This window comes from Onthophagus taurus, chromosome 3 (genome assembly GCF_036711975.1).
Source record: "Onthophagus taurus isolate NC chromosome 3, IU_Otau_3.0, whole genome shotgun sequence".
NCBI lineage: Eukaryota > Metazoa > Arthropoda > Insecta > Coleoptera > Scarabaeidae > Onthophagus > Onthophagus taurus.
Window position 1 is genome coordinate 1,193,140 of NC_091968.1, and position 15,191 is coordinate 1,208,330.

Consider the following 15,191-nt stretch of genomic DNA (forward strand, 5'->3'; position numbering starts at 1 on the left):
CATTTTGGATTAATTCTTGTAAAATTACGATCAACTTAGAATCTAAAACTGACAGTTTTGTACCCATACCACCACGTTGCGAAGTTATAAAGTATTTCTCGACAGATGCTTCTGGAAACTGTGATTTTGCCAAGTGAGATATCTAGAGGTGTCTTCTCTGCAGAAATCATTGTTCGACTAGACTTGAACAAGGTCCCAGTTAGAATTTTAAATATGTACTAACGATAGGGAACTTAAAATTAAAAAATTTATGTCAGCAAATGTTAGTTTATCAAAATTGGAATTGGTGAATTTTGAAAACATTAATATTAAATTAAATGGAGTGAATAAACTTTTAGATTTATTTTACCAGACCTACTAAACCTGCTAAAATAAATGCAATAAAAAATTACCCAAAACCGAAAAATGCCGACGATACATGATACAATGAATACAATATGATACAATATATGATACAATGTAAGCGTTTTGTAGCATTCGTAAATTATTATCGTAGAAAATCGGGAGAATTCTTAATTTCATAATTGGTTAATGAAAAAAAAACGGGTTTCCGAGCATGATACAGAAGAACTGTTAGAACAAAGCTTGTAGCGAATTTTACCATTTACACATTGTTCTCTAACACTTTTGCTCTCAGCTGCATCAATATCGAGAAAAATTCGAAAATATGAAAATCAGAAGAATTCTTAATTTCACAATTGGTTAATGAAAAAGAAAAACTTTTTCCGAGTATGCTACAGTAAAACTTTTAGAACAAAAGATGTAGCAAATTTTACCCTTTACACATTGCTCTCTAACACTTTTGCTCTCAGCCGCATCAATGTCGAGAAAAATTCGAAAATATGAAAATCAGAAGAATTCTTAATTTCACAATTGGTTAATGAAAAAGAAAAACGTTCTTCCGAGTATGCTACAGTAAAACTTTTAGAACAAAAGATGTAGCAAATTTTACCCTTTACACATTGCTCTCTAACACTTTTGCTCTCAGCTGCATCAATGTCGAGAAAAATTCGAAAATATAAAAATCAGAAGAATTCTTAATTTCACAATTGGTTAATGAAAAAGAAAAACGTTGTTCCGAGTATGCTACAGTAAAACTTTTAGAACAAAAGATGTAGCAAATTTTACCCTTTACACATTGCTCTCTAACACTTTTGCTCTCAGCTGCATCAATGTCGAGAAAAATTCGAAAATATGAAAATCAGAAGAATTCTTAATTTCACAATTGGTTAATGAAAAAGAAAAACGTTGTTCCGAGTATGCTACAGTAAAACTTTTAGAACAAAAGATGTAGCAAATTTTACCCTTTACACATTACTCTCTAACACTTTTGCTCTCAGCTTCATCAATGTCGAGAAAAATTCGAAAATATGAGAATCAGAAGAATTCTTAATTTCACAATTGGTTAATGAAAAAGAAAAACGTTGTTCCGAGTATGCTACAGTAAAACTTTTAGAACAAAAGATGTAGCAAATTTTACCCTTTACACATTGCTCTCTAACACTTTTGCTCTCAGCTGCATCAATGTCGAGAAAAATTCGAAAATATGAAAATCAGAAGAATTTTTAATTTCACAATTGGTTAATGAAAAAGAAAAACGTTGTTCCGAGTATGCTACAGTAAAACTTTTAGAACAAAAGATGTAGCAAATTTTACCCTTTACACATTGCTCTCTAACACTTTTGCTCTCAGCTGCATCAATGTCGAGAAAAATTAGAAAATATGAAAATCAGAAGAATTCTTAATTTCACAATTGGTTAATGAAAAAGAAAAACGTTGTTCCGAGTATGCTACAGTAAAACTTTTAGAACAAAAGATGTAGCAAATTTTACCCTTTACACATTGCTCTCTAACACTTTTGCTCTTAGCTGCATCAATGTCGAGAAAAATTCGAAAATATGAAAATCTGAAGAATTCTTAATTTCACAATTGGTTAATGAAAAGGAAAAACGTTGTTCTGACTATGCTACAGTAAAACTTTTAGAACAAAAGATGTAGCAAATTTTACCCTTTACACATTGCTCTCTAACACTTTTGCTCTCAGCTGCATCAACGTCGAGAAAAATTCGAAAATATGAAAATCAGAAGAATTCCTAATTTCACGATTGGTTAATGAAAAAGAAAAACGTTGTTCCGAGTATGCTACAGTAAAACTTTTAGAACAAAAGATGTAGCAAATTTTACCTTTTACACATTGCTCTCTAACACTTTTGCTCTCAGCTGCATCAATGTAGATAAAAATTCGAAAATATGAAAATCAGAAGAATTCTTAATTTCACAATTGGTTAATGAAAAAGAAAAACGTTGTTCCGAGTATGCTACAGTAAAACTTTTAGAACAAAAGATGTAGCAAATTTTACCCTTTACACATTACTCTCTAACACTTTTGCTCTCAGCTTCATCAATGTCGAGAAAAATTCGAAAATATGAGAATCAGAAGAATTCTTAATTTCACAATTGGTTAATGAAAAAGAAAAACGTTGTTCCGAGTATGCTACAGTAAAACTTTTAGAACAAAAGATGTAGCAAATTTTACCCTTTACACATTGCTCTCTAACACTTTTGCTCTCAGCTGCATCAATGTCGAGAAAAATTCGAAAATATGAAAATCAGAAGAATTTTTAATTTCACAATTGGTTAATGAAAAAGAAAAACGTTGTTCCGAGTATGCTACAGTAAAACTTTTAGAACAAAAGATGTAGCAAATTTTACCCTTTACACATTGCTCTCTAACACTTTTGCTCTCAGCTGCATCAATGTCGAGAAAAATTAGAAAATATGAAAATCAGAAGAATTCTTAATTTCACAATTGGTTAATGAAAAAGAAAAACGTTGTTCCGAGTATGCTACAGTAAAACTTTTAGAACAAAAGATGTAGCAAATTTTACCCTTTACACATTGCTCTCTAACACTTTTGCTCTTAGCTGCATCAATGTCGAGAAAAATTCGAAAATATGAAAATCTGAAGAATTCTTAATTTCACAATTGGTTAATGAAAAGGAAAAACGTTGTTCTGACTATGCTACAGTAAAACTTTTAGAACAAAAGATGTAGCAAATTTTACCCTTTACACATTGCTCTCTAACACTTTTGCTCTCAGCTGCATCAACGTCGAGAAAAATTCGAAAATATGAAAATCAGAAGAATTCCTAATTTCACGATTGGTTAATGAAAAAGAAAAACGTTGTTCCGAGTATGCTACAGTAAAACTTTTAGAACAAAAGATGTAGCAAATTTTACCTTTTACACATTGCTCTCTAACACTTTTGCTCTCAGCTGCATCAATGTAGATAAAAATTCGAAAATATGAAAATCAGAAGAATTCTTAATTTCACAATTGGTTAATGAAAAAGAAAAACGTTGTTCCGAGTATGCTACAGTAAAACTTTTAGAACAAAAGATGTAGCAAATTTTACCTTTTACACATTGCTCTCTAACACTTTTGCTCTCAGCTGCATCAATGTAGATAAAAATTCGAAAATATGAAAATCAGAAGAATTCTTAATTTCACAATTGGTTAATGAAAAAGAAAAACGTTGTTCCGAGTATGCTACAGTAAAACTTTTAGAACAAAAGATGTAGCAAATTTTACCCTTTACACATTGCTCTCTAACACTTTTGCTCTCAGCTGCATCAATGTCGAGAAAAATTCGAAAATATGAAAATCAGAAGAATTCTTAATTTCACAATTGGTTAATGAAAAAGAAAAACGTTGTTCCGAGTATGCTACAGTAAAACTTTTAGAACAAAAGATGTAGCAAATTTTACCCTTTACACATTGCTCTCTAACACTTTTGCTCTCAGCTGCATCAATGTCGAGAAAAATTCGAAAATATGAAAATCAGAAGAATTCTTAATTTCACAATTGGTTAATGAAAAAGAAAAACGTTGTTCCGAGTATGCTACAGTAAAACTTTTAGAACAAAAGATGTAGCAAATTTTACCCTTTACACATTGCTCTCTAACACTTTTGCTCTCAGCTGCATCAATGTCGAGAAAAATTCGAAAATATGAAAATCAGAAGAATTCTTAATTTCACAATTGGTTAATGAAAAAGAAAAACGTTGTTCCGAGTATGCTACAGTAAAACTTTTAGAACAAAAGATGTAGCAAATTTTACCCTTTACACATTGCTCTCTAACACTTTTGCTCTCAGCTGCATCAATATCGAGAAAAATTCGAAAATATGAAAATCAGAAGAATTCTTAATTTCACAATTGGTTAATGAAAAAGAAAAACGTTTTTCCGAGTATGCCACAGTAAAACTTTTAGAACAAAAGATGTAGCAAATTTTACCCTTTACACATTGCTCTCTAACATTTTTGCTCTCAGCTTCATCAATGTCGATAAAAATTCGAAAATATGAAAATCAGAAGAATTCTTAATTTCACAATTGGTTAATGAAAAAGAAAAACGTTGTTCCGAGTATGCTACAGTAAAACTTTTAGAACAAAAGATGTAGCAAATTTTACCCTTTACACATTGCTTTCTAGCAGTTTTGCTCTCAGCTACATCAATATCGAGAAAAATTCGAAAATATGAAAATCAGAAGAATTCTTAATTTCACAATTGGTTAATGAAAAAGAAAAACGTTGTTCCGAGTATGCTACAGTAAAACTTTTAGAACAAAAGATGTAGCAAATTTTACCCTTTACACATTGCTTTCTAGCAGTTTTGCTCTCAGCTACATCAATATCGAGAAAAATTCGAAAATATGAAAATCAGAAGAATTCTTAATTTCACAATTGGTTAATGAAAAAGAAAAACGTTTTTCCGAGTATGCCACAGTAAAACTTTTAGAACAAAAGATGTAGCAAATTTTACCCTTTACACATTGCTTTCTAGCAGTTTTGCTCTCAGCTGCATCAATATCGAGAAAAATTCGAAAATATGAAAATCAGAAGAATTCTTAATTTCACAATTGGTTAATGAAAAAGAAAAAAACGTTGTTCCGAGTATGCTACAGTAAAACTTTTAGAACAAAAGATGTAGCAAATTTTACCCTTTACACATTGCTCTCTAACACTTTTGCTCTCAGCTGCATCAACGTCGAGAAAAATTCGAAAATATGAAAATCAGAAGAATTCTTAATTTCACAATTGGTTAATGAAAAAGAAAAACGTTGTTCCGAGTATGCTACAGTAAAACTTTTATAACAAAAGATGTAGCAAATTTTACCCTTTACACATTGCTTTCTAGCAGTTTTGCTCTCAGCTGCATTAATGTCGATAAAAATTCGAAAATATGAAAATCAGAAGAATTCTTAATTTCACAATTGGTTAATGAAAAAGAAAAACGTTGTTCCGAGTATGCTACAGTAAAACTTTTAGAACAAAAGATGTAGCTAATTTTACCCTTTACACATTGCTTTCTAGCTGTTTTGCTCTCAGATGTATCGATGTAGAGAAATATTCGAAAATATGAAAATTGGAAAAATTCGTAGTTTCTCAAGTTGCTAATGGAAAGAAAATGGTATTCCGAGCATGATACAGAAAAACTTTTACAACGAATGTTGTAGCAAATTTTACCCTTTATACATTGCTCTCTAACATTTTTGTTTTCAGCTGCATCAATGTAAAGAAATATTCGAAAACATTAAAATTGGAAGAATTCGTAGTTTCACATTTGGTTAATAGAAAAAAACGGTATTACGAGCATGACACAGTAAAACTTTTAGAACAAAAGTTGTAACAAATTTTACCCTTTACAGTTTTGTTTTCAGATGTATCAATGTAGGGAGGTAATGCTAGCATAAATCGTATGTTTAACAATATTAAACGTTACTACTGTTAGAATAAATTAAAGCATGATGTAACGAGATTCGTAAATACACGTGATCTCATAAAGAGTCCTTTGAATCAAGATAATGAAGATAACAAATAGATTTTAACCGTTCAGTGTGAACTTACTAAGTTCGTAGCCGAAACTATAGCAAAGACTTTTGTTCAGAATTTCATATTACAGTACAGTATTCCACAGGAAATTGTTATGGATGTACGGAAGTACCTTATTTACTTTTTGACATGTGTTGTTAAAGAATCAGCAAGAATTTTCGTTATAAAACAATTACATTCATGTGCTTATCACCATAAAACTTTGGAAAACACACATAAAAGCTTAGGCACATATTTGCGAATTCAAACATCTAAGTTTCAAGATACTTGGAGTGCATGGATACCGTTTTGGGCATTTGCTTTTAATAACACCGTGTAGTCAGAAACAAAATACACACTGTTCGAGTTAGTATTTGAAAAAACATGTAAATTTCCAACTAGCTTGCTTAATAACGAGCCAGTATATAATTTGGTCGTTGACCAATTGATGAGCACGCCAAGTGAACATGATTGCAATAATGCAATAGTTAATATTGCAAGTAGTATAATTTTACCTGTCAATAAAGTTAGTTGTAGCAATTTATTTATTAAAATTGAAACTTGCAACATGGATCCTGAATATATATTCAATTTATTTATGGTTTTAATAAAATATCATTTACCCTATATGAAACCCATAAAAGATACGAGTTATCACAATAAAAAGAAATTGTTACAAAAAAATCCAATTAATTGTTTATTATCTTGTACCTAGATAAAACATTTTTCTAAAGGTTTAAGAAAAACAATCTGAATTTCATCTATTACGAACACAGCAATCGGTTTTGTCAGAGTCGGTACGAAAACCGAGGGTTATATAAATCGAGAACACTGTTTGTTTTTCATCAATACGTCGCGAATTTCCATTCGCCCCTCACTCTCCATATAGCCTTACTAAACGGGTCAATTTTCACGTTGGTAGCTTCAGGCGTCGGACGTTTTCAACACCCCCGTCTCGCGTCACTTCACCCTCGACTATCAAAACTGATCCGAAGCATCGCGACCCGATCATGAATTTATGCATGAAATGGCTCAAATACGCAATTGAATGTAGAATAACAGTCGATCTGGGAACCTCGAAAGCTGTAACTGCGTTCACTCTTCGATTGTTATGAACCCCCCTTATAGGCAAAATAAAATTTGGAAACTAATAAATTATTAATATTATTTTTTCTCATCCCAACATGTCACCGAAAAGATAATTTTCTGAAATGGGCCGGATTTTTAATGTCATCCTTATAATTATGACCTGGTTCGGATGACGTCGACGTCGTCGGTGGAAGCGACGTTTCTTATCTATGCAACGACGAATTCCGGCAGACGTGTTCCGCCTTTACCTCTGAGAGTTCTGTCGTCTACGTGAGTATTAACTTGTACCCGATAACGATTTCAACATTTCAATCCCAAAAACGTTTCTAAATTAGTCAAGTCAAACATTTCTTTTTAATACAAAGGAGTTGTATAATAGGTTTGAAACTCAATAGCCCAAGGAATTTGTTTATTACGACTATTCCATCTCCGGTTCCCAATCCCGAAACCTCGAATCCAAGACGAATTTGGGTCAACCAATTAATTGGATTGATTTGTATTGTAGATAGAGGATGGAATTTGGCGGAGACGTGAATATGCACGCCCTCTCTTGCAAATTAATCCCGTTAAAATAGTGTGTTTCGCGCAATAGTCTATTATTAGTCTGGAAAGAAGAACGAATGGTAAACAGATAGGCGACGAAGCGCCAATTTAACACTTCATTAAACCACGGTTGAAACCGACAGGCGCGAAGTTAGTGGGCAACTTCTCGCGGCGTCGTATTTATTCGGTAGCGAACGAGCTTAATTGAATCCCGGAGACTCCGACGTCGTCATCGTCCGGGTTTTCTGAAACTTCTCCGGCCGCATCCATCTGCGATTGAAACCGGAGCCAGAACTACGCCTCCAGTTATTCCGATAAAAATTCAAATTGGAGCTGCGAAACGATCCTGGTCAATTAAGGCGGTGAAGTGGGTTTTAGATACTCTCTAAAATTGCTGAACAGCTACATTAACCGTTAGTACATAACCTAGTATCAATCGATTTTCGATAACGACCCATTATACATTTTTTTTCATATCTTCAACTACTCAATTTTTATAGTTATTATATTTCATTTTTAAGAGGAAAAAATAAAAGAAAACTGACAAAATTTATGCATATTTCTAAAATCACTAAAATTTCAATAAAAATCATCTTGAAATCCTCCGGCTTTTGAACCTGATGCCAAGATTATCTGAAGAGATGATCTATGTGGATATCCAACGGGATCCCAACCAACTTTTAAGTTCTCCCTTAGCTCAAGGAAAATACTTTATGCAGCCATAATTTATTTCACTGGCAACTCATTACGAAATCTGTCACATCATTACACAATAATTGTAGTAGTTCAAGAGTCGTAGAAAACTTAATTCCTGTGTAGCCGCTACTAATATAATAATATAATAATAATAATAATAAACCTTTATTGGCGACGTCATACAATAGTATTTGCGCAAGTCAGAAAAGCGTATAATACATAACAAACAAAATAATAAAAAATACATGTTACATTACCGCTAGTCAATTAACAACATTAAGAACATCTTAAAACTACATCTACAATAAACGACGGCACAAATCCGGACGAGTAAGGCATGCGAGATAAGGCCTATACTAGGTCATCAAAAGTGCTCAGACAGTACTCATCCATACTGTAGAATGCTCTCGCTAACAAGTAATCTCTAATCTTTGATTTAAAATTATTAATATCAAGTAATTTAATGGGATTAGGCAACAAATTAAAAAAATTAATTCCATAATAATTAGTGCCATCCCTAGCTCTTTCAGTGCGAGTATAATTAATCATGAGGTTATCATGGTTTCTGGTTCCATAATGATAGACCTCATCATGTCTTTTGAAATTCTGAAGATTTTTTTTAAAGTAAAGGAGACAGTTAAATATATAAATACAAGGTAGAGTTAAGATTTTTAACTCTACAAATTTAGCTCTACAACACTCAGAGAATTTTAAATTCGAAATCACTCGGATACATCGTCTCTGAGCGCTAAACACCCGAGCAGCATATGCAGAATGACCCCAAGCGAGAATGGCATATGATAAGTGAGCATGAAAATAACCATAGTATGCTGTCATTACTGTATTTACTGGAACGATATTAATTAAATTTCTAATACAGTAAATAATTTTGTTTAATTTACTAGTTGTTCGTATTGCATGCTCTTCCCATGTAAGTTTACGATCTAAATGAACTCCTAGATATTTGACAGTAGGGTTATCAACATTATCACCTAGTGCGCACAAAGAGAAGAGTAACCGCTGAGTCTTAGATTCATTTATGCTAAGCTGACTAGCTGAAAACCAGTCAAAAATGCAACCCTGAGATCCAACCTCCTCACTAAAAAGATTCGGCAAATTATCACTTATAATGTTACTTGACTCAGGAACGTTATCAGCTAAGTCATTAATAAATAATAAAAAAAGTATGGGCCCAGCACAGACCCTTGAGGTACTCCATACTTAATAGATAATTTTGAAGATAGTCTATTTTTATAAATTACTTGTTGCAATCAATTTGATAAATAAGCTTTAACTAGCTTAACAGAACCAGCATCAAAGCCAAAATTTTGTAATTTAATTAACAATTGGTTATGAGATACGCAATCAAATGCTTTCTTAAGATCGTAAAAGGATGCCTGTGCATAATGTTTGTTTTCAAAACATTCGTTAACATATGAAACTAATTTGCAAATTGCTGACGTAGTTGATTTATTTTTCCTAAAACCAAACTGTGACTCGTTTAGGAGGTTATTGAATTCAAGATACGCAATTAACTGGTTATATAAAACTATTTCGAAAATTTTACCCAAAACAGGTGTAATTGAGATTGGTCTGTAATTTGAGACCTCATTAATTGAAAACAGGTACCACTTTACTTATTTTTAAGCAATCAGGGAAAATATGAACAGCAATACATTGATTAATCAGCTTAGCTAAGGGAATAATAATTAAGTTTTGAATAACTTTTATTATGTTCGGATTCAAACCATAAATATCTTTACTGGAAGTATTCTTAAGCGTTGAAATGACATTTCTCATGTCGTTAAACGATATTTCATGAAAATTGAACTGTCCCGAAAAAAAAATTAACATTATCCGAACCTTTACTTTGATGTAGTGGAATATCAGAAAGTAGTTCTTCCGCAATATTGCAGAAGTAACTGTTAAAGTCATCCGCATTACATTCATTCACGCCATCAATAGCTCGCCTAGGGTTGTTGTTTTTGATAACATTCCACACAGCCCTCTGGGTATTTTTAGAATTAGAAATGTATCTACTATTTGCTACTTTTTTATTTTTAAGTATAATTCTACGATAGTGCCTTCTACAAGTCTTTACACAGTCCCAAGGAATAAACTCTGGAAAGGATTTGTTAAGATCAGAAACCAAATTGAGCAGATATCTAGCTAGTTTAACTTCGTTATTAAACCAGGATACATGATTAGTGTCGATGTCTTTACTATCGACAATTTTAGTTTTTAATTGAAAGCAAGAATTTAGAGCATCAGATAATAGTTCAACAAATACTTTGAATTTAGTATTTACGTCAATATTCGATTGATTAATAAAGGAAAAATCAATTTTCTCAATAAAATTATAAAATTTTAGAAGGCCGTAGCGAGTAATTGGTCGATAACTAATTTTAGATTTAGATTTAGGGTAGCAATTAGCAATGTTACACTCGAAAGAGATCGCCGAGTGATCCGACAAACATGGGTTCACCACCTTTACATTCCAAAGATTGGTATCAAGGTTAGTAAATACATTATCAAGGCAAGCGTTTAATCTAGTAGCTTCTTTCGTAGCTATGCTCAATCCGAATGATGAAAAAAGATCCCGCAATAGCCAAGACTCTTTAGAGTTTGATTCAAAATGAACATTAAAGTCCCCAGACACCACAACACCTCTATCAAATAATAACCTCCCTAAAAGTTCTGATAATGTTGATAAATAAAGATGAAAATCTCCGTTAGGAGAGCGATAGACTGTCACGAGCTGAACACCGTTAACAAGCAAGCCTGCAGCTTCAAAGTCAATTTCCTTGGAAAAATACATTAAATCAAACGAAAATTGTTTAGGGGATATAGAACATGGCGACAAAAATTTGATGTATTAGCAAACCCATCTATTTTCAAAGAATTTATCTCATCATCTGACAACCAATGTTCATTTAAACACAGAATATCAAAATTATTATCTTTGGCAAAAATTTCAAGCTACAAGCTTTTGCCATTAAGACCCTGTATATTATAGTGTAAAATTTTAATTGTCTTTGATACGTCATCGTCGTCCGGATTAACAAACTTAACACTAATGTCATTATCATATACGCCATAAGCTAGTTTACTGTTACAATTGGATTTAGATAGCAAAAATTCTGATCAGAACAATCGATATTAATTAAATTAGGATGCAGATTTCGAGAAGCGCTGGATATATTTAAGATAAGTTTACCTAGGTACATATACAATTTATTTTTACCACGGCCATTCATATGTAGTCCATGTTTAGTTTTATCTCGTGGTCCTAAAAGTGAATTTGTCTCCAAAAAATGACAACGGCTTCTTATATTAACATTTACACTGAGGAATTGATATATATCTCGATTAATTTTGGAAATATAATTGTCAAGTTGAGGTTTCTGGTTCCAGAATGGAACAGACATGAAAATAACATTAGTTATACTACTGATAGATCTAACTTTTTTTTAGTACATCACTTGTAATCTTACAATTACTCAACGCGTTATTGCAACCTCCAAATAAGATCACAAAATCAGATTTAGTAAAATTAGCACATAATAATTCAATATCCTTAACAACTTCGTCAAGATAGGCATTCGGTTTACATATAGTAAGAATCTCAAACGTGCCAGGAAGATAATTACGTATATAATGACTACCACTACGCGCGTGGCTGTCGCCCAGTATTAACACCTTCGTCTTAGGGGTAAGACCCACAGGATTCGGTCCCTCCGCATGTACAACAGGAACAGAAGTTGCAGCCGCAGGAGGCAGTTCCAATGGTTTCTCATTGTCAGTTTCCGGTGCCAATGATTTCTTATTTAGCACGTCTGTCACCAAATCGGATTTTTTAAGGCACTTTTTTGATCGCGACTTTAATGACTTACAAGGGAAGTGTCACAACTGTGTCTCACCGATTTCGATGCAATTTGGTACAGTCATAGAATGGGCCAAAATAAGGTTCGCACATTTTTTTATACGTGCGGTAAAAGCCCCTGGGGCGAGTTATAGGGGTTGAAAGTTTGGAGAAAAAGTACGTTTTCACTTATATTTTGAAAACGAAAAGTGCTATCAAAATTTGGTAAATTGTAACTGATATTCATTTTAAAAGAGCTTTCTTTTGATGTGTCACACATATAGCAGAGGGTTAAAAAGGGCGAACTACCCCTATTTTTTTGGAATTATTTAAAAACCACCCTATCGATTTTGGCGGCATTAAGTATACTTCTAGTGCGTTCAAAAATATTAGTTAAGGGTTTTTTCCCATTCGCCCTAGATCAACCCCAGCGAAGTTACGGGGGTTAACATGTAAGCACTTTTCGTAAGAATGATGTGATAAAATTGTCAGGTATTTTGAAAATACTTTAAACAAAACCGTAAATTAGTCGCACAATAAAATGTTTAGTGTAAAATAAGGCATAATACACCATATAGGGGTTGTTGGGGTTATCCACCCCCTTAAAAATTAATTCTATCCCGGGCGTTATTTGTCGATTACGGCGAAATTTGGTACTGTGTTTGTTTTATATTTGAAGTAAAAATTTTTGAAAATGGTTATAAGGGTTACAAATTAGGGGTAGTTTTTTGTTTATACCTCGAAGATGAAAACTGCCATCGTAACTGTGGTATTGTTTTTTAAAAATCTATCTATCGATGTTCCACGAGGTAAACTACCCTCATTTTCTTTAAATAATAAATATAAAACTACTAGATAAATAAGATATTTTATTTATTTATGAGTTAAAAAGCAACTGACAAAAAAAATAGTTCAATATACCAAAGAAGTTTATTCTACATTACTAATTGACGTTTTTTATGTATTATATTAATTTTCAATATTAAATTTATTTTTATTCTACGTAGTGTTGGCAAAAATGAAAGTCGTGGAAAAAATGTTTTAAACATAAGGATTTTTTACACCATGCACATGTTATGACCGCTATATCCCCACAGATATCACACGTTGGCTTCTCACTCGAAAAGCAAACTTCCACGGGATTTTCAAAATGGTCTGGTCTCTCCTCTATATAGCCACTTGCAAACCATGCGTATTTAAAAACATTTATAAACCGAGGGGAAGCCAACTGGTTATGCGTCAACGATTGCAATTTTAATATGTTATCCCTCTGATGTAAATTGACATCATACTGGTAAAGAATAATCTGATCAGAGAATCTTCTAATAAAATTTTTCCATATTCTGAAACCAAATACATCTAGGGGCTGTATTTGACCTGTTGTCCCTGCAGGTATAGATAAATGTTTAAAATTAGTACCTGATGGAGTTATTTCACTAATAACTTCAGGACAATGGCCACTCCAAGAATCTAATAATAATAATGATTTAGAACCAGTATTTGGAAAATATACATTTTGGAGCCAATTTTTCATGTGTTCTGAAGTTAACTTTCCAGATTTTGATGCCAAAACGTATATATTGTCTGCTTTAAACATTGTATTTGCTACCCTCGGTCCAAAGCTGCCAGAGGGTTCTTTTAAAACAATAAAAAGTGGAGAAAGAAGTTTCCCATCAGCAGATATTACGGGTTGAATTGTGTAACTGTGCGTTGTAGATGACACCGACTGGACCACACTTTCTACGGTTTTAACTCCTAAATCGCTTAATGTTCTTCCCGAATGGAATTCCAAGTTAAAACCGCTCTGATCCGAATTGTAGGTGTTCTTTCATTAATTTTCCTTTATTAATAAAGGAATTTTATAGAAGATAGGAAAAAAGTGTTAAATTAATGAAAGAATAAATTTAACATTGAACATAAAAAACGTCAATTAGTAATGTAGAATAAACTTCTTTGGTATATTGAACTATTTTTTTTTGTCAGTTGCTTTTTAACTCATAAATAAATAAAATATCTTATTTATCTAGTAGTTTTATATTTATTATTTAAAGAAAATGAGGGTAGTTTACCTCGTGGAACATCGATAGATAGATTTTTAAAAAACAATACCACAGTTACGATGGCAGTTTTCATCTTCGAGGTATAAACAAAAAACTACCCCTAATTTGTAACCCTTATAACCATTTTCAAAAATTTTTACTTCAAATATAAAACAAACACAGTACCAAATTTCGCCGTAATCAACAAGTAATGCCCGGGATAGAATTAATTTTTAAGGGGGTGGTTAACCCCAACCACCCCTAAATGGTGTATTATGCCTTATTTTACATTAAACATTTTATTGTGCGACTAATTTACGGTTTTGTTAAAGTATTTTCAAAATACCTGACAATTTTATCACATCATTCTTACGAAAAGTGGTTACATGTTAACCCCCGTAACTTCGCTGGGGATGATCTAGAGCGAATGGGAAAAAACCCTTAACTAATATTTTTGAACGTGCTGGAAGTATACTTAATGCCGCCAAAATCGATAGGGTGGTTTTTAAATAATTCCAAAAAAATAGGGGTAGTTCGCCCTTCTTAACCCTCTGGTATATGTGTGATACATCAAAAGAAAGCTCTTTTAAAATGAATATCAGTTACAATTTACCAAATTTTGATAGCACTTTTCATTTTTAAAATATAAGTGAAAACGTACTTTTTCTCCAAACTTTCAACCCCTATAACTCGCCCCAGGGGCTTTTACCGCACGTATAAAAAAATGTACGAACCTTATTTTGGCCCATTCTATGACTGTACCAAATTGCATCGAAATCGGTGAGACACAGTTGTGACACTTCCCTTGTTAGTCAATCTAATCTTTAAATATCCAATATCTTTCTCCAACTGGTCGATTTTATTAAGTAATTGTAAAGTTGATTGACTCTTTCGTACTTTTTTTAATTTTACTTGTTTATGTTTTTTAGGTTTAGTTTCGATAATAGTCTCGACGCTAGTACAACTGTTAAAAGAACCGTCAAGATCATCGTCAGAAACAGGAATTACAGTTTTATCTATATTATTTAAAATACTCTTAAGTTTACTAATCAATTCATGTTTGTTACCAGAAGAGTCAGCACCCAAATT